This window comes from Pelophylax lessonae (genome assembly GCF_965119305.1).
Source record: "Pelophylax lessonae genome assembly, chromosome: 3".
Classification (NCBI taxonomy): Eukaryota; Metazoa; Chordata; class Amphibia; order Anura; family Ranidae; genus Pelophylax; species Pelophylax lessonae.
Window position 1 is genome coordinate 345,485,819 of NC_138770.1, and position 27,766 is coordinate 345,513,584.

The window sequence follows — 27,766 nt, forward strand, 5'->3', positions numbered from 1 at the left end:
ATTATATTTTTACATTCCTTAAAGTGTTACTAAACCAAGGACCCTGCTTTTACTATATCTGGTCACCCACAGTACAGACAACATGGAAATGCAATTATTTTGGTAAATACAAACTGCTATCTTGCTCCTTGTGCACGGTGACTGGTCTTGTATCTGCCCCTTCTCTAATTTCTCCTTGTGCAGGGTAACTGGTCTTGTATCTGCCCATTTTCTAATTTTTCCTTGCCAGGGTGACTGGTCTTGTATCTGCCCCTTCTCTAATTTCTCATTGTGCAGGGTGACTGGTCTTGTATCTGCCCCTTCTCTAATTTCTCATTGTGCAGGGTGACTGGTCTTGTATCTGCCCCTTCTCTAATTTCTCCTTGTGCAGGGTGACTGTCTTGTATCTGCCTCTTCTCTAATTTCTCCTTGTGCGGGGTGACTGGTCTTGTATCTGCCCCTTCTCTAATTTCTCATTGTGCAGGGTGACTGGTCTTGTATCTGCCCCTTCTCTAATTTCTCATTGTGCAGGATGACTGGTCTTGTATCTGCCCCTTCTCTAATTTCTCCTTGTGCAGGGTGACTGGTCTTGTATCTGCCTCTTCTCTAATTTCTCCTTGTGCAGGGTGACTGGTCTTGTACCTGCCCCTTGTCTAATTTCTCATTGTGCAGGGTGACTGGTCTTGTATCTGCCCCTTCTCTAATTTCTCATTGTGCAGGGTGACTGGTCTTGTATCTGCCCCTTCTCTAATTTCTCCTTGTGCAGGGTGACTGGCCTTGTATCTGCCTCTTCTCTAATTTCTCTTTGTGCAGGGTGACTGTCTTGTATCTGCCTCTTCTCTAATTTCTCCTTGTGCAGGGTGACTGGTCTTGTATCTGCCCCTTCTCTAATTTCTCTTTGTGCAGGGTGACTGTCTTGTATCTGCCTCTTCTCTAATTTCTCTTTGCGCAGGGTGACTGGTCTTGTATCTGCCCCTTCTCTAATTTCTCCTTGTGCAGGGTGACTGGCCTTGTATCTGCCCCTTGTCTAATTTCTCTTTGTGCAGGGTGACTGGTCTTGTATCTGCCCCTTGTCTAATTTCTCCTTGTGCAGGGTGACTGGTCTTGTATCTGCCCTTTCTCTAATTTTTCCTTGTGCAGGGTGACTGGTCTTGTACCTGCCCCTTCTCTAATTTCTCCTTGTGCAGGGTGACTGGTCTTGTATCTGCCCCTTCTCTAATTTCTATTTGTGCAGGGTGACTGTCTTGTATCTGCCTCTTCTCTAATTTCTCTTTGCGCAGGGTGACTGGTCTTGTACCTGTCTCTTCTCTAATTTCTCATTGTGCAGGGTGACTGGCCTTGTATCTGCCCCTTCTCTAATTTCTCCTTGTGCAGGGTGACTGGTCTTGTACCTGTCCCTTCTCTAATTTCTCATTGTGCAGGGTGATCGGCCTTGTATCTGCCCCTTCTCTAATTTCTCCTTGTGCAGGGTGACAGGTCTTGTACCTGCCCCTTCTCTAATTTCTCATTGTGCAGGGTGACTGGTCTTGTACCTGTCCCTTCTCGAATTTCTCCTTGTGCAGGGTGACTGGTCTTGTACCTGTCCCTTCTCAAATTTCTCCTTGTGCAGGGTGACTGGTCTTGTACCTGCCCCTTCTCTAATTTCTCCTTGTGCAGGGTGACTGGTCTTGTACCTGCCCCTTGTCTAATTTCTCATTGTGCAGGGTGACTGGTCTTGTACCTGCCCCTTCTCTAATTTCTCCTTGGGCAGGGTGACTGGTCTTGTATCTGCCCCTTCTCTAATTTCTCCTTGTGCAGGGTGACTGGTCTTGTATCTGCCCCTTCTCTAATTTCTCCTTGTGCAGGGTGACTGGTCTTATACCTGCCCCTTCTCTAATTTCTCCTTGTGTAGGGTGACTGGTCTTATATCTGCCCCTTCTCTAATTTTTCCTTGTGCAGGGTGACTGGTCTTGTATATGCCTCTTCTCTAATTTCTCCTTGTGCAGGGTGACTGGTCTTGTATCTGCCTCTTCTCTAATTTCTCATTGTGCAGGATGACTGGTCTTGTATCTGCCCCTTCTCTAATTTCTCTTTGTGCAGGGTGACTGGCATTGAATCTGCCCCTTCTCTAATTTCTACTTGTGCAGGGTGACTGGTCTTGTATCTGCCCCTTCTATAATTTCTCCTTGTGCAGGGTGACTGGTCTTGTACCTGCCCCTTCTCTAATTTCTCATTGTGCAGGGTGACTGGTCTTGTACATGCCCTTCTCTAATTTATCCTTGTGCAGGGTGACTGGTCTTGTATCTGCCCCTTCTCTAATTTCTCCTTGTGCAGGGTGACTGGTCTTGTACCTGCCCCTTGTCTAATTTCTCATTGTGCAGGGGGACTGGTCTTGTATCTGCCCCTTCTCTAATTTCTCCTTGTGCAGGGTGACTGGTCTTGTATCTGCCCCTTCTCTAATTTCTCATTGTGCAGGGTGACTGGTCTTGTATCTGCCCCTTCTCTAATTTCTCATTGTGCAGGGTGACTGTCTTGTATCTGCCTCTTCTCTAATTTCTCTTTGCGCAGGGTGACTGGTCTTGTATCTGCCCCTTCTCTAATTTCTCCTTGTGCAGGGTGACTGGCCTTGTATCTGCCCCTTCTCTAATTTCTCTTTGTGCAGGTTGACTGGTCTTGTATCTGCCCCTTGTCTAATTTCTCCTTGTGCAGGGTGACTGGTCTTGTATCTGCCCTTTCTCTAATTTCTCCTTGTGCAGGGTGACTGGTCTTGTATCTGCCCCTTCTCTAATTTCTCTTTGTGCAGGGTGACTGTCTTGTATCTGCCTCTTCTCTAATTTCTCTTTGCGCAGGGTGACTGGTCTTGTACCTGTCCCTTCTCTAATTTCTCATTGTGCAGGGTGACTGGCCTTGTATCTGCCCCTTCTCTAATTTCTCCTTGTGCAGGGTGACTGGTCTTGTACCTGTCCCTTCTCTAATTTCTCATTGTGCAGGGTGATCGGCCTTGTATCTGCCCCTTCTCTAATTTCTCCTTGTGCAGGGTGACTGGTCTTGTACCTGCCCCTTCTCTAATTTCTCATTGTGCAGGGTGACTGGTCTTGTACCTGTCCCTTCTCTAATTTCTCCTTGTGCAGGGTGACTGGTCTTGTACCTGCCCCTTCTCTAATTTCTCCTTGTGCAGGGTGACTGGTCTTGTACCTGCCCCTTCTCTAATTTCTCCTTGTGCAGGGTGACTGGTCTTGTACCTGCCCCTTGTCTAATTTCTCATTGTGCAGGGTGACTGGTCTTGTACCTGCCCCTTCTCTAATTTCTCCTTGGGCAGGGTGACTGGTCTTGTATCTGCCCCTTCTCTAATTTCTCCTTGTGCAGGGTGACTGGTCTTGTATCTGCCCCTTCTCTAATTTCTCCTTGTGCAGGGTGACTGGTCTTATACCTGCCCCTTCTCTAATTTCTCCTTGTGCAGGGTGACTGGTCTTATATCTGCCCCTTCTCTAATTTTTCCTTGTGCAGGGTGACTGGTCTTGTATATGCCTCTTCTCTAATTTCTCCTTGTGCAGGGTGACTGGTCTTGTATCTGCCTCTTCTCTAATTTCTCATTGTGCAGGATGACTGGTCTTGTATCTGCCCCTTCTCTAATTTCTCCTTATGCAGGGTGACTGGCATTGTATCTACCCCTTCTCTAATTTCTCCTTGTGCAGGGTGACTGGTCTTGTATCTGCCCCTTCTATAATTTCTCCTTGTGCAGGGTGACTGGTCTTGTACCTGCCCCTTCTCTAATTTCTCATTGTGCAGGGTGACTGGTCTTGTACCTGCCCCTTCTCTAATTTCTCCTTGGGCAGGGTGACTGGTCTTGTATCTGCCCCTTCTCTAATTTCTCCTTGTGCAGGGTGACTGGTCTTGTATCTGCCCCTTCTCTAATTTCTCCTTGTGCAGGGTGACTGGTCTTATACCTGCCCCTTCTCTAATTTCTCCTTGTGCAGGGTGACTGGTCTTATATCTGCCCCTTCTCTAATTTTTCCTTGTGCAGGTTGACTGGTCTTGTATATGCCTCTTCTCTAATTTCTCCTTGTGCAGGGTGACTGGTCTTGTATCTGCCTCTTCTCTAATTTCTCATTGTGCAGGATGACTGGTCTTGTATCTGCCCCTTCTCTAATTTCTCCTTATGCAGGGTGACTGGCATTGTATCTACCCCTTCTCTAATTTCTCCTTGTGCAGGGTGACTGGTCTTGTATCTGCCCCTTCTATAATTTCTCCTTGTGCAGGGTGACTGGTCTTGTACCTGCCCCTTCTCTAATTTCTCATTGTGCAGGGTGACTGGTCTTGTACATGCCCTTCTCTAATTTATCCTTGTGCAGGGTGACTGGTCTTGTATCTGCCCCTTCTCTAATTTCTCCTTGTGCAGGGTGACTGGTCTTGTACCTGCCCCTTGTCTAATTTCTCATTGTGCAGGGTGACTGGTCTTGTACCTGCCCCTTCTCTAATTTCTCCTTGTGCAGGGTGACTGGTCTTGTACCTGCCCCTTGTCTAATTTCTCATTGTGCAGGGTGACTGGTCTTGTACCTGCCCCTTCTCTAATTTCTCCTTGGGCAGAGTGACTGGTCTTGTATCTGCCCCTTCTCTAATTTCTCCTTGTGCAGGGTGACTGGTCTTATACCTGCCCCTTCTCTAATTTCTCCTTGTGCAGGGTGACTGGTCTTATATCTGCCCCTTCTCTAATTTTTCCTTGTGCAGGGTGACTGGTCTTGTATATGCCTCTTCTCTAATTTCTCCTTGTGCAGGGTGACTGGTCTTGTACCTGCCCCTTCTCTAATTTCTCATTGTGCAGGGTGACTGGTCTTGTACATGCCCTTCTCTAATTTATCCTTGTGCAGGGTGACTGGTCTTGTATCTGCCCCTTCTCTAATTTCTCCTTGTGCAGGGTGACTGGTCTTGTACCTGCCCCTTGTCTAATTTCTCATTGTGCAGGGGGACTGGTCTTGTATCTGCCCCTTCTCTAATTTCTCCTTGTGCCGGGTGACTGTTCTTGTATCTGCCCCTTCTCTAATTTCTCATTGTGCAGGGTGACTGGTCTTGTATCTGCCCCTTCTCTAATTTCTCATTGTGCAGGGGGACTGGTCTTGTACCTGCCCCTTCTCTAATTTCTCATTGTGCAGGGTGACTGGTCTTGTATCTGCCCCTTCTCTAATTTCTCATTGTGCAGGGGGACTGGTCTTGTACCTGCCCCTTCTCTAATTTCTCATTGTGCAGGGTGACTGGTCTTGTATCTGCCCCTTCTCTAATTTCTCATTGTGCAGGGGGACTGGTCTTGTACCTGCCCCTTCTCTAATTTCTCATTGTGCAGGGTGACTGGTCTTGTACCTGCCCCTTCTCTAATTTCTCCTTGTGCAGGGTGACTGGTCTTGTACCTGCCCCTTGTCTAATTTCTCATTGTGCAGGGTGACTGGTCTTGTACCTGCCCCTTCTCTAATTTCTCCTTGGGCAGAGTGACTGGTCTTGTATCTGCCCCTTCTCTAATTTCTCCTTGTGCAGGGTGACTGGTCTTGTATCTGCCCCTTCTCTAATTTCTCCTTGTGCAGGGTGACTGGTCTTATACCTGCCCCTTCTCTAATTTCTCCTTGTGCAGGGTGACTGGTCTTATATCTGCCCCTTCTCTAATTTTTCCTTGTGCAGGGTGACTGGTCTTGTATATGCCTCTTCTCTAATTTCTCCTTGTGCAGGGTGACTGGTCTTGTATCTGGCTCTTCTCTAATTTCTCATTGTGCAGGATGACTGGTCTTGTACCTGCCCCTTCTCTAATTTCTCATTGTGCAGGGTGACTGGTCTTGTACATGCCCTTCTCTAATTTATCCTTGTGCAGGGTGACTGGTCTTGTATCTGCCCCTTCTCTAATTTCTCCTTGTGCAGGGTGACTGGTCTTGTACCTGCCCCTTGTCTAATTTCTCATTGTGCAGGGGGACTGGTCTTGTATCTGCCCCTTCTCTAATTTCTCCTTGTGCAGGGTGACTGGTCTTGTATCTGCCCCTTCTCTAATTTCTCATTGTGCAGGGTGACTGGTCTTGTATCTGCCCCTTCTCTAATTTCTCGTTGTGCAGGGGGACTGGTCTTGTACCTGCCCCTTCTCGAATTTCTCATTGTGCAGGGTGACTGGTCTTGTACCTGCCCCTTCTCTAATTTCTCCTTGTGCAGGGTGACTGGTCTTGTATCTGCCCCTTCTCTAATTTCTCCTTGTGCAGGGTGACTGGTCTTGTACCTGTCCCTTCTCTAATTTCTCCTTGTGCAGGGTGACTGGTCTTGTATCTGCCCCTTCTCTAATTTCTCCTTGTGCAGGGTGACTGGTCTTGTATCTGCCCCTTCTCTAATTTCTCATTGTGCAGGGTGACTGGTCTTGTACCTGTCCCTTCTCTAATTTCTCCTTGTGCAGGGTGACTGGTCTTGTATCTGCCCCTTCTCTAATTTCTCCTTGTGCAGGGTGACTGGTCTTGTATCTGCCCCTTCTCTAATTTCTCATTGTGCAGGGTGACTGGTCTTGTATCTGCCCCTTCTCTAATTTTTCCTTGTGCAGGGTGACTGGTATTGTACCTGTCCCTTCTCTAATTTCTCATTGTGCAGGGTGACTGGTATTGTACCTGTCCCTTCTCTAATTTCTCCTTGTGCAGGGTGACTGGTCTTGTATTTGCCCCTTCTCTAATTTCTCCTTGTGCAGGGTGACTGGTCTTGTACCTGCCCCTTCTCTAATTTCTCATTGTGCAGGGTGACTGGTCTTGTATCTGCCCCTTCTCTAATTTCTCATTGTGCAGGGTGACTGGTCTTGTACCTGCCCCTTCTCTAATTTCTCATTGTGCAGGGTGACTGGTCTTGTACCTGCCCCTTCTCTAATTTCTCCTTGTGCAGGGTGACTGGTCTTGTACCTGCCCCTTCTCTAATTTCTCATTGTGCAGGGTGACTGGTCTTGTATCTGCCCCTTCTCTAATTTCTCATTGTGCAGGGTGACTGGTCTTGTATCTGCCCCTTCTCTAATTTCTCATTGTGCAGGATGACTGGTCTTGTACCTGCCCCTTCTCTAATTTCTCATTGTGCAGGGTGAAAGGGCTTGTATCTGCCCCTTCTCCAATTTTCGGCAGCAAGTCTGTAGTGGGAGGACCTTATGGATCCTTCCCACAGCTCTGCTCTCTGAGCAGGCTATGTGCATAACAGTGATAATGTCACTGCTACATTTACAATGTAATATCTGGATTTATATCCTTTACAACTATAGAGAAATATATTTAACCGAAAATGTTGGTGTCTGAAATCCAACATTAAAATGCCAAATATGAAGAGTGGGTTAGGGACAAGCAAACAATACCAAGTAGGAACCCCAAGACATAAAAAGAAATCACTTTTTGTAAGATTAGTATCAAATAGCAAAGACAGGAGACAAAGATCTCAGCATAGTAGCCCATGGGTAAGAACCAGCCTAAAGTGATTGTAAAGTTATTTTAACCACTTCTGGACTGGAAGGATTTGCCCTCTTAATGACCAAGCCATTTTTTGTGATTCGGCACTGCGTTACTTTAACGGACAATTGCGCAGTCATGCGACGCTGTACCTAAAATAAATTGATGTCCCTTTTTTCCCAGAAATAGATAGAGCTTTCTTTGGGTGCTATTTGATCACCTCTGTGAATTTTATTTTTTGCGCTATAAACAAAAAAAGAGCGACAATTCTGAAAGAAAAAAATAAATATTTTTCGCAATCTGCTATGTAACATTCCCATAAAAAATGTAAAAATCAAATTTTTTTTACATTTTAGGCCAATTTGTTTTCTGTCACATATTTTTGTTAAAAAAAAAATTGCAATAAGCGTATTTTGATTGGTTTGCTCAAAAGTTATCCCGTCTACAAACTACGGGAAAGATTTATGTCATTTTTATTGTTTTTTTTTTTACTAGTAATGGCGGCGATCTGCAATTTTTAGCGGGACTACGACATTGCGGCAGACAGATCAGACCCCTAACTGACATTTTTGACACTTTTGGGGGGACCAGTGACATTACTACAGTTATCAGTGCTAAAAATATGCACTGTTACTGTAATAATGACATTGGCAGAGAAGGGGTTAACACAGTGGGTGATTAAGAGGTTATATGTAAGCCCAGGGGATTGTTTCTAACTGTATGGGGGTGGGTTTTTGAAATGATCACAGAGACCTGCGATCCTATATAGAAGGATCACAGGCGCTCTGTGATCATTCCAGGGGGAAGAATGGTCAGCTGTGTTTACAATAGCTGACCATTCTTCTCTCTCAGCGGGGAGTGACTGCGGGTGGCCGGTGGCAATCGGAGCTGCCGGCCCCGTGCATTGGAGTCCCCACTGCCGAGTGGGGGCGAGACTGTGCTGTCTGTGGCACGCGCTCGCCCCCTAGTTGCAGGCCCACGACTGACATCCAGCTACATTGGCTCGCGCAGGAGAGGCTGCCTGCCACAGTAAACTGCGGCGGGCAGTCATTAACAGGTTAAATAACAAACATCTCTCTGCTTACGTGCTCTGTGCAATGGAATTGCACAGAGCAGCCTCAAACCTCTTCTTCTCGGGTCCCGCCGGCGCTCCTGGCTCCTTCTCTATGTCCAGTGCTCCCACTGAGAGCCCCTTTCCATGGGGCACTTGTGCGTGCTCGCTCCTAAAAAATAATAAAGCGAGACGCGCAAACACTTTAATGCACGATTGAAACATAAGCAACTCACATTGAGTAGAAAATAAAGAGCACATCAAATGGAAGGACAGTCAGGATATAGCTTGCCCATCTGATGACAATCCTCCCCTACCTGTCGACAGACTATGAAATCACTGGCATAGGAGGGAACAGGAAAGTATGCAAGGCACTATGGATGAGCATGCCAAAAGTCTCTATAAATGTAAGATTGTGATAGTTTTTTTTTTTTTTTTTTGGAATTAACTGCATTAGACGGTGAGTAGATATAATTAAAACGGTGCAAATAAATGAAATAAAGGTGTAAACGACACTGCCCGCAAATAGTGATGAAAATTAACAATGTGCAAAATCCTTTACTTGAAGACTACAATTCACCTCCCTCATTTGAAAACAAATGTTAAAAGCGTGTGCCTTAGGATGTGTAAGCACCCCCATCAGTAGGTACCCCAACTGTGTTATAATGCACCTCCCCCTGTGTCAGTAATTCCCAAATATGTGAGCAAATATGTTTCCCTTCAGAAAATAATAAATAATAAAGTGTTACAGTGCAAAAAAAACATAAATACATATATAGGCAAAGTGAGATGTGACCATTCAAAAATATACATGTCATATAAATAAAAATAGAGAATTCCAAAGTCCATATAAGAGTCCTCATACACCATGTGACTGGTGCTCTTATACTAATGCATTGTACAGTTGGAGGTGAATAAGTAATTCTGCTTACCCTCCAAAACCGCACTTACCAAAAAACTTGACTCCTGATGCGGGTAGGAGACACCATAGTAAAGTCTTCCATGGCCTCTATGTGGTAATGAATACCTTCTCCTCCTCTCCATAATATGGGATCTTTACATCAATGGTATGCTTATGCAAAGAGTAAGTGGAGAGAGGCAAACCTAATAGCATGAATCCGTTTGATTTTTTATTAACAAAATAGATAAAAACACACTTTCATGAGGTCAGGAAGTAAAAAGTATCAAATAATCAATATGTCCAGGACACCATGCCTTCATAGACTGGAAACCGGAAGTGATGCAATGATGCTCTAAGCCCTTCCCTACGCATTTCATCAGAGTGACCTCATCAGGAGCGGCAGGTCATATTGATTATTTGATGCTTTTTACTTCCTGACTAAAAAAGAAAACGAATACAGTTATAACATCTAAGAAATGATAAGCTGCAATATAATAATTATTTGCTTTTGGGTTTAATACAGCTGTAAGGAGTAAACATGAATAACAGTTTTAGAAAATGATTCTTTTATTACCAGTTAAAAACATCCTCATATACATTTCCTACATATTTCCTATGAAAAGGTGGTGATTATGCAGACATATTTTAATTCCTCTACATTGCCTGTATCCTTTTCCTTGTACATTCCTAAGCCTTACACTGGTTACCATGGTTTGAAAACTAGGATAATTGTGTTAAGTTGCCTACACACATAACAGATCATTTTCATTTTAATGGATTTGTACTGCAGCTAAAGGTTGAAAATATTTTTGATATTTTTAGCAATCATTCCAAAAAAAAATTACAACACATGCAAAACATACATCTGCAGAGCAATCATTTCCCGCAATACAATCTAAACTGTTTTAGGGGCAACACTATATCTACAACATGCTTGAGGCAACATCAATTATTATTTTGCAGAGTGATAAAATTCAAGCAATATAGATTTCCTGGCACTCGCACTGTATACACCATTTGTATGATGGGTTATAAAATTGCTCAGACTACTAGATAGCAAATGAGCTGCGAAGATAGGGAGGACAAACATGAAACTGTTTGCTGCAGGTTTATCCATCTTCCATGTCAGGGGGAAGGAGTACAGAGTGGCCAATTAGTGCCATCTAGTGGAGGTTTAGTGTTAGACTACTCACATAGATAACACGAGACCTAAAAAGTTTACCTTTTTGCTCAATTCAGCAAATGATGATACTACGAGAATATACTCATATTTCTCAATAAAGATGGAAATAAAGATGTAGAAAATAAATTTTCAATACTAGATTATTCCCATCCCAGATTTAAACACACTAACAAATTAAAGTCAAACTCCAGCTCACACTTATACACAGTTACAGCAAGCAGTTTTGTTCCTTTTGGCATAAAGGTTTCACATAAATAAATAAAAGCTGATCATTGTAAACACCCCTGTTAGTGACGCATCTCTGTAAACTAATACATCTGGAAGAGAGCTTGTTCTTTCAAAAAACAACAGACTAACTGGCCAGATCACCAGGTGAAAAGAGAAGAAAGAAAGCGTAAAAAAGAAAACTAACCCAGCCATCAAATCTAAGAATTGGTAAGCTGCAATATAATGAATGTTTACTTTTGGGTTCAATGCCACTTTATTTTTTTTATTTTTTTTCTAAAATAACAAACATGGTATACGTACCTGCTCTGTGCATTGGTATTGCACAGAGCAGCCCCAAACTGCTTCTTCTGGAGTCCCCCCCCCCCCCGGCCCTCTAGGCTCTGCCTCTCCTTGCTGCACCACAGTGTGACTTGATCCCTAAGTGGAAAAAAGAACGAACCCTCATTCTGCTCAGAGCATTTTTTTGTTGAATTGAATTGCTGCTATCATTTAAATTTGTTGCAAAATCTCTTCAACTTGCCATTATTCACTTTTTTCTTGTCTTAATAAACCCCAAATATATGCTATTGGTATTGGTATACTGATGGGTCCAGTTCCAGGGCAATTCATAACTGGAAAAAGTAGAGTGCTACATTTTACAGCATCTGTTGTAAGAGCTACATGCCTCAACTGTTTAACCTGCTAAAGGATTTTTTAAAGTTTGTTTGTAAAGTTTTAGGAACCGAGTACCCCTGCCAGATACCATAGACAGGCCTATGGCTTCTTTTTTTCTACAGTGCAGTTAAACACATTTTGTAGTATCTTCCCTGCAAAAAAAAAACTTATGCCAAACATTTCGATTTTGTAATGAACATACATCTAGAATGCATTGTCATTTTATGATACATTTTATTTGTGATTGGAATTCAGTTTAAAAAGGAAAAAGTTGGTATAACTCAAACTAAGGTGTCACGCATTTAAAGAGAGGAGTGGTGATAACAACACAACACATTATAAAGTGCTTTTTAACTCACAACATACATATATATATATATATATATATATATATATATATATAGCTTTATTGTGAGGTGTTTAATTCACACAGACAAGCTGGGCACATTTGTGTAGTAAACACTGAAATAATGGTACTATATGGTAATTTACAGTACTATAAAACCTGCACAGAGTGTACTGCCGTGGCCAAAAATTTTAAGAATGACGCAAGTAATAATTTTCACAAAGTCTGCTTCTCAGTTTTTATGATAGCAATTTGCATATACTCCAGGATGTTATGAAGAGTGATCAGATGAATTTCAATTAATTTCAAAGCCCCTCTTTGCCATGAAAATTAACCTAATCCCATAAAAAACATTTCCACTGCATTTGTGAAGAAGACCTCAGGGCACCCAAGAAAGTCCAGCAGGCGCCATGACCGTCTCCTACAGTTGATTCAGCTGCAGGAGCTGGGCACCACCAGTGCAGAGCTTGCTCAGGAATGGCATCATGCAGGTGTGAGTGCATCTGCACAGACAGTGAGGAGAAGACTTTTAGAGGATGGCCTGGTGTCAAGAAGGGCACCAAAGAATCCACTTCTCTCCAGGAAATTATCAGGGACAGACTGATATTCTGCAGAAGGTACAGAGATTGGATGCTGAGGACTGGTGTAAAGTCATTTTCTCTTATGAGTCCTCTTTCCGATTGTTTGGGGCATCAGGAAAAACCTTGTCCAGAGAAGAAAAAGTGAGTGCTACCATCAGTCCTGTGTCATGCCAACAGTAAAGCATCCTGGGACCATTCATGTGTGGGGTTACTTCTCAGCCAAGGGAGTGGGCTTACTCACAAATTTGCCTAAGAACACAGCCATGAATAAAGAATAATACAAAAACATCCTCCGAGAGCAACTTCTCCCAGTCATCCAAGAATAGTTTGTGAGAAACAATGCCTTTTTGAACATGATGGAGCACCTTGCCATAGGGCAAAAGTGATAACTAAGTGGCTTGGGGAACAAAACATGGAAATTTCGTGTCCATGGCCAAGAAACTCCCCAGACCTTAATCCCATTGAGAACTTAAGGGTAATCTTCAAGAGGCGGGTGAACAAAACAAAAAAAACCCCACAAATTCTGACAAATTCCAAGCATTGATTATGCAAAAATGGGTTGCCATCAGTCAGGATGTGGCCCAGAAGTTGATTGGCCCTGGCATGCTGTCAATTGCAGAGGTATTGAAAAAGAAGTGTCAACACTGCAAAAATTAACTCTTTGCATAAACTTAATGTAATTGTCAATAAAAGCCTTTGACACTTAAAAAATGCTTGTAATTATACTTCAGTATACCATAGTAACATCTGACGAAAGGATCTAAAAAGACTGAAGCAGCAGACTTTGTGAAAATTATTATTTGTGTCATTCTCAAAATTTTGGCCATGGCTGTATACACATGAAATCTAAAGCTTAGCAAACCTCTCATTCAACACTTCCACAAAAAAGACAAGTTTCTTAAGTACAATACCCAATTTCTTTAAGTGGAGTTCTTTAAACAGATATTTATCCATTTCTACCTCTGTAAGTATTTTTTCATTCTTCATTCTTCACTCAAGAACCCAAGCGTAATTCTTAAGGATCTCTTATGCCTCGTACACACACAACGATTATCGGCCTTCCGATCGTCCGACTTTTGTCCAGAGTGGTGTTTTGTTGGTTGGAATGTGCCTAGACTGCACACAAATTTTCTCTGCCAACAAAAATCTACTTCAGAAGTGATGTCATGTGCTGGTTTACTTTCCGTGTGTTTTTTCTTCTCTGAGCATGCCCAGTCTTGCTCATCAGATTTTTGTCTGCCGAAATCTGTACTGACTGACGGAAAATTGGCCGTTGTGTTGACGGCCAACAAAAAATTTATAGCCTGCACACCAGATTTTTTTTGGCCCAAAAGTCGGAGTCGGTTGTCGGAAGCATCATACTAACAAGCCGAAAATCGGCCAATCGGACGTTGGCCGAAAATTCACGGCCAATTATTGACGCGTGTGTACGGGGATTTATACCATTTAGATTTAGTTTAAACCCCATAAGGGTTACTACTGTTTGTCCTAAATTAACTACATGGTATTCTTTAAAATATATTATTTTATGCACAATACTTTTAGCTCTTATCATCATGCTTAACACCCTGTCCCCACATCTAGTCCATGCTCCAACAACATGGCAATTGTCCTCTCTCCAAACTGTATCCACACCAAAGATTAAAATAATCCTTAAACATAGACTAGGGTAGTTTAATGCCAAAATGTGTAAGCTGTATCCATTTTTATTTAATTTACTCATCAGTTAATTTTACTTCGGAATATAATTTTGAGTGCCGACTTGCTTTAATTCCACACAATACAACAATCTCATGCCTATTAATAGGAATGGGTTTTAGGTTCACAACAGTGCAACCCAGATGCGTAACTAGAACCTTCAGGGCCCTGACCCGATCTTTGGTCCCAGGGGCCCTTCCCACTGATCCCGGGGTCCTTTTCTTCCATTACGGGGCCCTTCCTGCCATCTTGGGTGGGATTGCCACCTTTTTTCAAGCCAAGCCTGAAGACTTTAGTGGCACACAGCAAATTATTTTTTGTAGTATACGCTCCATATTTTGTGATTAAAAACAATTTTAATTATATATAGTTAATCACAGGAGTCCTCCCAGACATCAGAGCCCACAGAGTTCGCTCTTTGCATCTGAATCCACAAAGTTCCCCTTTACATCTGAACTCTCAGAGTTCCCTTTACATCTAAACTGATTTAAGGAAGAACAGTGAGAACTCTGATGTAACACTGCAGACTCTGGTCTAAAGGGTAACCGGAGCCCCTATTTACATAATCATTCCCAGCATTCCCCTTTATTCAGGGTACTTAAAGCCCCGGTTACTTCAGAGTCTGCGGAATTTCCACTACCACTATAAGGGCCCTTTTACACGAGCGGACCGATTGGACCACCCATTGTTCTCTATGGGGATGCAGATGTAAACAGGCATGTGTCCATTTACATCCACCTGCATCCGATCTGATGAAAACAGACCGCCCATAGAGAACAGCAGTCTGCGTCCATATCTGCTCTGCATATGCCTGTCATCCACCTGCTCAGCGAGGATCAGTGGACAGACCCCCCCCCCCCCCAGCTGAGCAAGCGGTTCCACTTGATAGAATCCACCAATGTGAAAGAGCCCTAAGTGTAAGCTCTGTGGACTGTAAAGTAAATGGAACTCTAATGTAAGGGATGCTCTGGGAACCCTGATGTACATTATAGTCCACAGAGCTCTCCCTTCCATTAATGTGCTCACAGGCTGACAAGAAAAGTGGGGGAAGGGGGCACCATGGAGGCTCGGACTCGCTGCACATTTTCTATCTAGTCACAGCGTTGCCACAGATTGGAATGTGGGCAGGGCAGCGAGCACACACAGGAGGAGAGGGGCGGGAGGAGGAGGAGCATATCCTGCTCTTGCTCTCTTTCTCTCCTCTCCCATCCGTTCGATCAGGAGGGGGAGGGGGCCTTTCATTGCTGGGTTTGGGCACTGTAAGAGAGAGTGTAGACACTCTCTGCTCACAACTGCAGCCAGCAACCCTAGAGCCAGTGCGACTTTTGTGGCCCTGGTAATTCCACCATTGGTGCAACCCTGCCTGTTCATGGACAGACTAAACTATTTGGCATGTTTTCCCACCCAAACCTCCTGCTGGGAGCAGCAGGAAGTCATTCATTTATTGGTGGTATCATTACTGCCAATAAATGACAACTTCCTGTTTAGCAGGGCACTAGAATCACTACATGCTAAGAAACTAGAGGCCACACGGCATCATTGGATGCTAAGACGCAGCTGCTGGCAACTTAGCGACCACTATCACACTGCCTGTCAAGGTGATGTCGCTGCTTCCTGGGTAATATCATTAACCAAATATGGCCATAATTAGTCAATGACATCAGCCATCTCCTGTTACCTTTGTATGCATTTAGCTGTAGAGCTGGTAGCTGTCATGCCTATTGAGAAGTTCATTGGGAGATAATTGTCACACACACAGTTGCCATTTTTTTCTTTTGACGGGTCATCGGGATTGTTGTCCATCACAATTAATGCGAATCTACATAGTTGGATGAAATGATTGACAAAAGATTAACACTGTGGGACATATTTTTAACATAAAGGAATTTTGTCACAGTGTGTTTATTTACTATTTGATGACTTTAATGAATAACCAGTGGTTTCCTTTGCTCATTTAGGTAGGAAGGCTGGAGAGCTGGGGCCTCCTTATTTTTTTATGTAAATCGATCAAAAATCACACGATCCGGCAATGTAGACCTACATAAATCACAATTGAACATACTCGAGACCTGTCGAAAAAAGACAAAGCGGTGACATCATTGACCAAATATGGTCATCTCTATATTTGGTTATGCCCTTTTTTACATTCAGCTAAGGGGCCAGTAGCTGTCATTTTCAGTTGGTCAGTGGTGTTTACATTGAAATCTACATTGCTGGAGGAAATAATAAAAGATAAATTTACATGCTGTGGGACAAATTTATGTACCCTTTACCTATTCTTTGTGGGGCAGTCTCTGGGGATCCCCATAAACACCAGGCCTAAATTGTGAGGAAGTGGTCCTTTTCCTCATTAACATGGGTACAAGATACTTTTCTAGGGGGGTCCCACCTGGAAAAGTACCCTCTCTGTGGTGAGTGAATGTGGCTTGGCATGCTGCTCCTCATTTTCTGGCCAGCCTAGCTGCACATTTAAATAGTGCTCTGGTGTGGATTTTGGGGGATGCCTCATTGTCTTTGCGTGGGGCAGTGGCAAGCCAAGAAAGTCTCACCTGCTATGTATTGCGGCCTGTTTGGGGGAGCCGGAGGATTGCAACCTGGATTTCGCCTGCAGCGCAACATTTCCACCAATAGAAGCTCTGGTGAAGACCAGGCAGTATCTTCGATTCTGTGCCTCAGCCCTTTTCAGGTCTCTCACAACCTCTAAATATGGACATATAACAATTTTACCTACTTGAAATGTAAGAACTGTTTTTTTTTTTCTCACAAAATCCACTATTCAAAGCTCTCCATAACTACTATTTCAGTGTCTGTTTCTTTCACTATATTGTCACGATTGACGGCCAAGGTGATGTAGGGACACATTAGGGAAAGCTCTTCTTTCATGATGGGGCCTGATCTTGTTTCTTGTTTCAGACACACTTAGCTGTGAAGTACTGAAGAGAACAAACTACCACACAGAGGAATAAATACACTCAGCAGTCTATGACATTTGAATGATGTGATAAAGAAAATTAGCTATCCTGTAACAGTCCATTGATGCTACAAATAACAGTTATTTCATCTAAGTAAAATGTTTTCTTCCCATCAAGGCGCCATAACACTTCTCTCAAACAGTTGCTTAGCATCTTTCCTGATACAGAAGCAAGTAAAAGCATGGTGTTCTATATTCCCTGAATGGAGCTGTCTGCCTGCCAATACTCTGTTCCATCTACATCTTTGACCATCTGCTTAGCAAAATTAGGGCAAACCATTCATTTGGAAATTAGCAGAAAGGTCAACAACTTTATTTCAGCAAACCATACGCTAATTATTTATTTTTAAAATATTAAACATAATTTGTCTGCCTTACATATGTAAAGTAATTAGCAAAAGCCATTTACTACCGTTAAGATGTTTTTGTCTCACTCTGTTCAAGGCTTCGTTGCTTGACTTATTTTGCAAGCTACAGTAAAAGCATGAAAATGCTTTTGTAGTTAGGATCTGAGATAACTGCACATTGAGGAGCTGTAAAAAGCAAGATAAACTTAATATTTAATGCAGCAGACAACAATTTGCTTCAATGAAAGTATGCTATGTATTGTTCATTAAAGTCATAACACACTTTGTTCAGTTCAGTATTTAGATCATGCATCACTGCACCACTAAGTTAATGTGGTGTGCTAAATGCATTGAATATTTTACATGTACAGGATAATAAAGGTTATGAGTCTGAAAATCTTTAATAGTGATTCCAGGCAGCTCCCTCGAACTTTGGAATAAAACCAGAAGGCATTTACATAGCTAGGCCAAGCTAAAAACAGACAATTACTGAACTGTGTGCAAATAGATTTTTGATCATAACTAGCCCCACAAAACAGTAGCAAAGTTAAAAGTTAACAACTATTTATTACAAATATTGCATACTTTCGAAAAATGGCTGCAGTTCAGGAAAAAGACTCAGGGCCATAGCACAGAGATTTTCTGTGTTCAGCCTGTCCATTTTTACAAATATCACCCATTTTTATTTTATGTTACATTTTTATTTATACTTTGAAGGGGCAATCCATTAAGGCATACACACCACACAATCCCCCAGTGCTCAGTTTTACCTAGCAGCAAAGAAAGCCTATCTAAGTCATTTTTAAAATGGTATTAAACCGGCAAAAAAAAAAAAAAATATTTATTATACTACAGCTTTGCTTACCAAGTTTTAGATGGGATGGCTGCATTCATTTCCTTTTAAGACTTTAAATAGTATGGGATAAATTGCCCTTAGTGACGAAAAAAGTACAACTATGCCCCTTAAGAGCTCTCAAACAAAGGGGCTACGTGTAGGTAGGCCTGCAAAATAAAGACTTAAAGTAAACTGCCCATCTGCCCACAAGATGGAGTGCTTGGAATACGTTTCTGTGGTAGATCTTTTGCTGGCTATGTTGGGGCCCTTTAATGAAGTTGACGCGCAGGGAAATGAGAGCATGTCAATAAACTGGTTGTTGCCTGGGAGGTTGGTCTTAGCAGAGGGGGAGGAGGGTTTCTGAGTACAGATAATTTCTTGGAAAAAAACAGGCCTGGTTGCAGCGGCCAGGCGCTAGGGGATGCACAGTTGCAGTAGTTAGATGTAAGAGTGTGCACAGCTGCAATACTCTGGAAAGCTGATCAAATGACCTGGTTGCTTTGGGCCTGGTATAGAACAGTACATGCAGTTCAACAGCAGGTGCAAGGTCTGCAGGTCATTTGCAAATGGGTACAGCTCAGCAGTGGGTCTATGACCCTCTCACAATTTCTTTCCTCTGTAGTTATCTGATGTGGGTTAATTGGATGCACTGCAGACGGGCCCCCTTTCTTGTAGTTGACCACTACTGCAGCAGGCGAGATGGCAAACACCTTAGCGATCACTCAGAGGGTCTGGACGGTGGCAGCCTGATTCCCCCACAAGCGTCTCCGAGTGGGCACCAGAACGATCGATCATGCAGCAAACTTTGCCCACTCTGGCCTTCTGGTCTAGGATGTGGCACTGTCCAGCGAAACTCAGCTCAGGAACAGCTCAGCATGCTCCCCCAACTGCTGTCCTTCCCAAGATTTTCTTTTTATATGACCCTTCCTGCTTCTAGGTATTCCAGGGCATTATAGTTGTTTCCCAGTCATGGTTATAGACCAGATCCTTCTCTAGACTACATTTCCCATGGTGCCACTGCCTAACATCAGTCACTGGCTAAACAAGGCACACCTGTTACTGCCATATTGTGGCAAAAAAAATGTTTTCCAACCATTAACATTATCATCTGTTAAACATTATTATCTAATTCAAAAGGGAACACAGAATTTAAGCATAAATGGCAATACAACGCTCTATAGTACATTGTTAGCTGCAGTACCTGATTTAGTGTGCATGGGAGGCTGGCTCTGCAGTAACTCTTTCTCCTTCAGATAAAAGTGGCTCAGTGGAAGCTGTGTGAACCACATAGGACAGCAGTGACTGACACCCCCTAATGCCCAGGGGGCATGTCCAAAGCTTGACATACCTATAACGATCTTTTTTCAGCTTGCAAGCTGAAAAGAAAAATCTAACAGTTTCCCCTGTTTGTGTCACCCAGCATGGATGGATAAATCCTCTGTTGCAGCTTTGTATTTTTTGACAGCCACCATATTACAAAATAGCTTACCACTGCCTTGATTTGATTGGATGCATGTGCTGTTTGGCTGACAATTTTCCACCCAGTTCCTTTAATCTTTTTAATCTAGGGATATTGGGTGGGGGCAGCCAACAGGGCAACCCACAAAGTGAATTTCAGCTAGTTCTTTAGGTATGGACAGTTTTAGACAGCTAGTGGGCTTTGTGGGAGACTTGTGTCTTCTGCAATCCCCTTCAATAAAATTCAGAGGCACACATTTCATAAGGGGGAATGTGAAAATTACAGAACATCACTGTTTTCCACCAAGCAGGGAAGAAAGTGTGTAATCCAGCCATGCATGGATCGAAATTCGGCTGGTTCAACAGGGACTGGCCAAATTTTGATCCATGCATGGGCACTGTGGTTGTACAGAATTAAATTGACCAATCGACTTCTGTACAACCACCCTGTTAGATTTTCCCCACTCGACCAGCGCTGCAGGTTATAGTCTGTAATGCTGATCAATGTGTTCTGACAGCAGGTCAATATAATGAGCCAGCAGGGAGGAATCCCCCTACCACCTACAGTAAGTGGATGTGGGAATTGAGTTTTCATTCAACCCACTGGACGAACAAAAAAAAAGTGACTGATTTATGGGCTGCCTTACTGGCTGTACTAGGGTCTGATTAGGTCATGCTGCTAACCCTCAATTACCAAATGGCTGTGTTCTTTGTATGGTACTTCACCTAGATTTAAGCCCCATACACACGTACTGATCGTCGGCCATAAATATTCGGGCCGACGACCGATCGGCCGATTGTAGGCTTGTTAGTATGATGCTTCCAACAGCCGACAGCGCATTTTCGGCCGAACAGAATCTGTCGTGCAGGCATTAAAATTTTTGTTGGCCAACACCAGAACGGCTGATTGTTCGCCAGTCAGTACAGATTTCGGCCGACAGACAGCAGATTAGCAAGACTGGGCATGCTCAGAAAAGAAAAAAGACAAGGAAAGTTAACCATCACATGACATCACTTCTGCAGTCGGCTGTTGTTGGCCGACAAAATTCGTGTGCAGTCTTTTGCAGTTTTCAACAGACACGACAGCCCTAGACAAAAGACGGCCGATCATTCGGCCGACGATCAGTACGTGTGTACGGGGCTTAACTCCTTAGGCAATCAGGCCCCTGGCAGGCAGAAGGGAAATAGGAAGTTATGTAAAAAGTCTAATTTCCAGTGCTGCTTCTAGCTATACCTAAAATGTTCATCTTACCTTCTAAACCAATCAAAAACAAAATAAATAAATAAAATAATCAATACATCTAGAAATACAGGCACCTGAAATTATATACAAATCTAAACTTTTGTACATAAGATACCTTTAGATAAAAGCCGAACTTTACACATAACAACTTGATAAAACAAATGTTTAGTGTGTTTATGATGTTTAGCAAGGAACGTACATTTCACATTAATAATTATGCTACCCAAATTAGTGTATGCTGTAAATTGCCTCCAGCATTGTTCCTGTTTCTTCTTTCTGGCTGCCATTTTGCTGAAGCCCAAAACCCCTGAGCAGAAATAAATCATAAAGTGGAACTAAATCCATCAATTTAAGAGTTTAAAAAATGTTACATTCCTAGAATGCCAGGATTGCTAACTGTCACACTTGTTTGTTTCCTCAACAAAACTGTCAGACCATCAAATGGCTGGTGTCATAACTCATCACATGTTCAGCACCATGGCAGTTGCAGATCAAAACAGAAGCAGCTACCATGGCCCATGGCCCGGGATAATTGGGTTTAATTCCACTTTAACCACTTACCGACCTCCCGCCGCAGTTTTACGTCGGTCCTTTGACGCTACATACTGGGGTTATGGCAGCAGATAGCTGCCATAATCCTGGTATTTTTGAAAACGGCGGGCAAACGGCTTTCAGATAAGGGTGGTCCCAGGGGCAAATTCACTGCGGGATCACCTTTTCGGTGCAGCGGAAGAGGTGCCTTCCCCTCCTGCAGGCGTCCCGGCCATTTTCCAAGCTTACCGGACAGGCCGGCATGGGGGAAAATGATCTGGTCCCGGATCCTCAGAGACAGGAAGTCGAGAGAGGGTAAGATGCCCCTAACTGAATTCTAAGGTCTTTGAGGACCAGAGCAACGTCAAACATTGTTGCTTAGCAACCGGTTTAAAGGGACTATTTTTTTCAACTTTTTTTTTTTTTCTTTTTTAGTGTAGTTGTGAGGTCTAAGGTCTTTTTGACCCCAGATCTCACAATAAAGAGGACCTGCCATGCCTATTTCTACCCTGTTTTGCAAAATGGTGAAAACTGAACATACACAAAAAAATACATTAAAATCATTATTAGCAGATACAAACACAGCAGATTTTACAAAATCCCTGCTAAGTTCCTTCTAAATATAAAAGCTAAACCTGTATTGATGTAAAAAAATATACCAAGGTATATTCCCCGCGACAAGGATATTTGTTACAATGTTGTAAATGGATACTGATATGTAAGAGAAAAAAATATATAATAATAATATGAATAAATAGATAAAGTGAATGGTGCAGCAGCAGCTATAGGTTATAAACGGAAATGCAAATGTTTAGCTCTTAGGTCAAAAAAGCTAACTACAGCGCTTGCTGAATACTGGGTCCTGTTAGCAAAATAATTTTAGTATCTTGTAAATATTATGTGCCCCAATATTTAAATTAGTGACTTCATAAATTAAATAAATAGCGAATAAATAAATAAATACAATATATGTTCAAAAAACAGACAAATAATATAACGTGACTGATCACATATAATAAAGTCCAAGGAAATTTTAGGTGACTATAGTGCTCAAAGTAATCAAAGGAGTCCTTTGTGACTGTATGATTCAACGATTCAAAGGTGCAAGTGCTCAAGCATGGGTGTCCATAAATTCTGTGACATCAATCCGTTTCGCCGTGATTTGTGGGTAGATGAAATCACTTACCAGAACCAATGGGTCCTATATGCCTTACAGCACTAGGACCACACACGCTTTTTTGCCCCTGGGCTGGGATGGGTTCCCCTTTAAGCTCCTATGGGCTGATATAGGCTGCTAACAGGCTTTTCCTCACACCGAGATATGGGTCAATTGCAAAGGAAAAAGAAGCTCCAGATGGTGTAGTATCAACAGATTTGTTTATTACTCACAATAGTGGGTTTTAAAAGCAAGAGTTTTGTACAAGTAAAAAGCAGTGGTGGTCAGTAGTCGGCTGGTGCGGGCTGCGCGTCCTCTCTGCAGAGTGGCGAGCGGTGCTTCCGGCTTGCTTTCCACCTGACTTACCGTATTGACGCTATGCGTTCCAAACTGATATGTTTCGTCACTTCCTGTGGCGAACTCTGTGGACGTCACAGGAAGTGATGAAACGCGTCAGTTTGGAACGCGTAGCGAAAATCCAGAGTTCACCATTTTTCACTTACAACATTTAGAATTTGAAAAGTCCTCTCAGGCTAGGTTCACTCTGGTGCGATGTGGGAAACCCTGCAAATCCAGTGCGGGTTCCCGCATTGCACCTGAATCGCCGGCAGTTCACACTGCCCTCTGCAAACTGCTGCGGGTGTCAATACAAAGTTAATGACACCCCCAGACTGGTTTGCAGATCGCAGTGCGAACTGTGATTTCCGGCGGGAATCGAATTGCATGGGTGTGAACAACCTTGCGATCTGATTCTGGTGAGGACAAAAAAAAGGATCCTGCATGAGTTTGGTCCCAATGTGATGTGAATTCAGCTATACAGTTTGTATGGTTGAATTTTCATTGCACAGACATTGCATGTGATCTGCACAGCAATGCGGTGTGAATCACATGCAATGTTTGGCATCGCACCAGTGTGAACCGACCCTCAAAGCAGACATTTTCTGAAAGCACATGATCTTTAGTATAAAAAAAAGTGCTACACAACATAACTTGCATAATTCCTGCTAAATTACAGTAAAACCCTGGTTTGAGAGTAACTTGGTTTAAGAGCGCTTTGCAAGACAAGCAAAATTTTCAAATAAATTTTGACTTGATATACAAGCGATGTCTTGATATACAAGCGATGTCTTGATATACAAGTAGCCTCAAGTCACAGCTGAGTATAAAAGAGAAGAGAGGCACCTCTTAAATTAAATGTAATGAAGGTACAACATTTAGAAACTCACATGGTTGATGATTGGAATAGGCACATCTAAGGATGCAGGCATCAGGGGTAAAGCTGTCCACATAGACTATCCTCCACACTGCCATCTACGTCATCCCTTCCATGCTGCCCCTCGCTTTCAGATTGCTTTACTCCAGGGTGGTCTTCCCGGTCAGGATTACAGACTGGCAGTGCAGAAGATAGTCTATGTGGACAGCTTTACCCCGGATGCCTGCATACTAAGATGTGCCTGTCTTATTCATCAACCATGTGAGTTGCTAAATGTTGTACCTTCATTAAATGGAACCATATTGCTACACTTGGAGGCGCCTCTCTTCTCTTTGATACCCTGTAGCTCCTGCTGGATTTTGCTTCTAATCCCCTTGTGGAAGCGGCTATTTGTGGATGGACATTTTATGGTTACACAACCTATCGCAATGCTATAATCTTTTTTTTTTTTTATGGACTATAAACTGAAGGACTTATGAATAAATGGTTGTGGAACGAATCATCTGAGTTTCCATTATTTCTTATGGGGAAATTTGCTTTGATATAAGAGTGCTTTGGATTACAAGCATGCTTCCGGAACGAATTATGCTCGCAATCCAAGGTTTTACTGTACTACTAAAGCATAGTTTACATGAGACATACTAAAGTGTACGGCCATGAAGGGCCATGTTTACCCGCACAGGGATCCACAGGTGTCCGTGCATCCCTGTACAGGCAGTACCATTTATGTCAATTTGGATGCAAAAGCTGCACAGGCATAGCTGCTGTTCCCAATCTGAAATCTGTGTGGGTGCACGACCCCGAACGCAGACAGTGTGAGCTCAGGGACATGCACACGGACCTACATGGATGTCAAATTGGGAGAGACGGCTCTGTTTGTGCAGTTGCTACATTCCCAATTAACATCAATGGGATTGCCTGCAAAGGGATGCACAGAACACCTGTGCATCCCTATAAAGGCACAATGTGTATGCCCGGTGTGAACAAGGCCTTAGGCCCCTTTCACACAAGCAGAGCGATTGGGTCTGCCTGTCTGTTTTTCAAGCGGGCCCAATCCGACCACCCATTGTTTCTATGGAGAGGCTGATGTAAATGGACATTTTTCCATTTACACCTGCATACCTCCCAACATTTGAACTTCGGAATGAGGGACAGTGAAAGAGGAGCAAAACCTGTGGCGCGCTACGCGCACTGCGGCAAACTGTGGGTGTGGCCAATCGCTTAGCAATGGGAGGGGCTTAAGGGATAGGGTAAACAAAACCTAGACTTCCTAGTACTCATAAAATATGCTTTGATTGCTCAGCCTACCTTAAAGAAGAACTTCATTAAAATAGTCAGAGACTGCATTGCAACCAGCAACTGTTGAGACAATGAAGACTTTGGTATATAATGTACAGTATTGTGTATATAGTGCAGGAGAGTGTAATGTACAAAATGCAGAAGAAATGAGTATGTAATGTACAGAATGCAGGAGACAGGAGTATGTAATGTACAGAATGCAGGGGTCGGACTCTGCACCATCCATCCCCCAGCTCTATACACCCCAAATGCCCACCCAGCTCCATACACCCCCCATCCACCCCAAATGCCCCAAGCAGCTCTATCCACCTCAAATGCCCACCCTAGCTCCATCCACCCCAAATGACCACCCTAGCACTATCTATCCCAAACACGCATCCAACCTCCAAACACTCCAAATGCCCATTCCAGCTCCATCCACCCCCCCCCATCCAGCTCCATTCACCCCATATGCCCACCCTAGCTCCATCCACCCCAAATGCCCCCCAGCTCCATCCAACCCAAATGCCCCCTTTTGGGGGGCGCAAACAGAAAAATGTAATAGGCATTGATTTGCGGCAAAAAACGCTGTAAAAAATTGCGTGACTTTGAGGTCACAAAAGTGTGAAAGGGGCCTTCAGTAACCAGCGAGACCCCTTTAATAAAGAATAACCAGAGTGACCCCTTTCAATGCAGAATGGTCAGCGTGACCCCTTTCAATGCAGAATAACCAGCGTGACCCCTTTCAATGCAAAATGGCCAGCGTGACCCCTTTCAATGCAGAATAACCAGCGTGACCCCTTTCAATGCAGAATGACCAGAGTGACCCCTTTCAATGCAGAATAACCAGCGTGACCCCTTTAATGCAGAATGACCAGCGTGACCCCTTAATGCAGAATGACCAGCGTGACCCCTTTAATGCAGAATGACCAGCGTGCTGTGCCCCCCCACCCGAGACCGGTGGGAGGATCTGTGTGACAATAGCGAATTTTCATTCTCTATTGTCACACAATAGGTGGACTCAGGCGAACTGCTCTGCACCCCGGGTCCACCCTTCTGATCGGGAGCCGAAGACGAGGGCGGAGCTGGGAGGAGGAGGGGGCAGCAGAGATGGACGGGAGGCATTATCGGAGACATTATCTGACAGGACACCGGCGGCCAGATTTTCTGAGACTTCAGCCCAGCTCAGCGGGACCCCGAAACCCCCTTCAAATTGCGGGACAGTCCCGCAGATTCCGGGACGGTTGGGAGGTATGCACCTGCCTGCGTCCAATCCGATCTGGTCCACTAAAAACAGACGGATGGGGATCACATCAGATCGGATGGAAATGGACAGGTGGCTCATTTCCATTTGACCGCCCCATAGAGAACAGCGGGCTGTGTCCATGTCCGTTCTGCATCAGTAGAGCAGACGTGGACCTGTCACCCACCCGCCTGCTTATCAGCAGAGAGATCCCTCGCTAAGCAGGCGAATCTGCTTGACAGAGTCCACTCCATGTTTTTTTTTTTTTTTTTTTACAATTATATATAAATATATATATATATATTTTTTTTTTTGGGGGGTGTCTTTGGTGAGATATCAGAGGTCTAAACAGACCCCCATATCTATTTTTTTTTTTAGACAGAAAAAGGGACCTAAGAAAGTCCCTTTCTCTGCAGCACTTTACATGAATGAAATAGGATGTCTGTATAGAGACTCCTTATCCATTCATAAACTGGCAGTGTGACACACAGTAACAAACGGTTTACTATGATCATCCGAGCTGTCAGTGGACCAGGAGCCATCGTCAGTGATGGCTGCCTCAGTCCACTGCACTACAGGAAGGGGGCTGGTAAACACATGTTTACCAAGCCCCCCCAAGGCCCAGCTTCACCTGCACCCCCCTTTCCCCCCCGCTCAGCATCAGCATCATGACAGCTCACCAGACACAGTGGCGGTCAGCAGCTACAGGCGGCAGAAGGGAAAGGGAGGAATGCCGCCAGGGGAATGGATGGATGGGGGGGGTGCAGGGGTTGGTTTGGGGCGGATCGATCTGCTGGTGGGGACATTCTGTGATCCCTCCCCCAAACCCCAGCAGCACCTGAAGCCGGCGGGAGTGGTAGAGGAGGGATGCCAGCTTCTAAAGGTAGCTGTAGGGGATCTGGTTTGTGGGGGGGGGATGGGGAACAGTGCTGGGGTGAAGAAGGGGGATGAAGGGGATAGGAAAGGAGGGCGGGGGAAGTAATTCTAGGTGACAGGGATCGGCGAGAAGTGGAGAGGCTGGGGACTGGAAAGCGGCGTCATGGGGGGCAGTCACATTTTAGTTTAATAACTCTGATCAGCGGTTTGTAACCTGCTAATCAGAGTTATAGAATTTTTTAGAGTCTGCTGAACAATTCTGTTTTAAGTTTATGGTCATTGAAGAGACCATGAACTTATAGCAGGGGGAGAAATGAGGTCCGTACGGCGTACAGACCTGGCCAGCTGCAAGCAGTGCTGTAGGTCTGTACGCCGTATTGACCTGGCAGTGAAAGGATTAGGAGATTTCAAGGTTCAGTAATCAATTATTTCCATTTAAAACAGAATTCAAGTCAGAAGTAACAAGCTAAAATAAATAGCCCATTAAAATATATTTATATAAAAAAAAAAACAGCTTTACTAATTTTCTTTTTCAACCCAAAGAGCTCCCCTTTTTTTTCCACCCATTGAACATATTTTTTT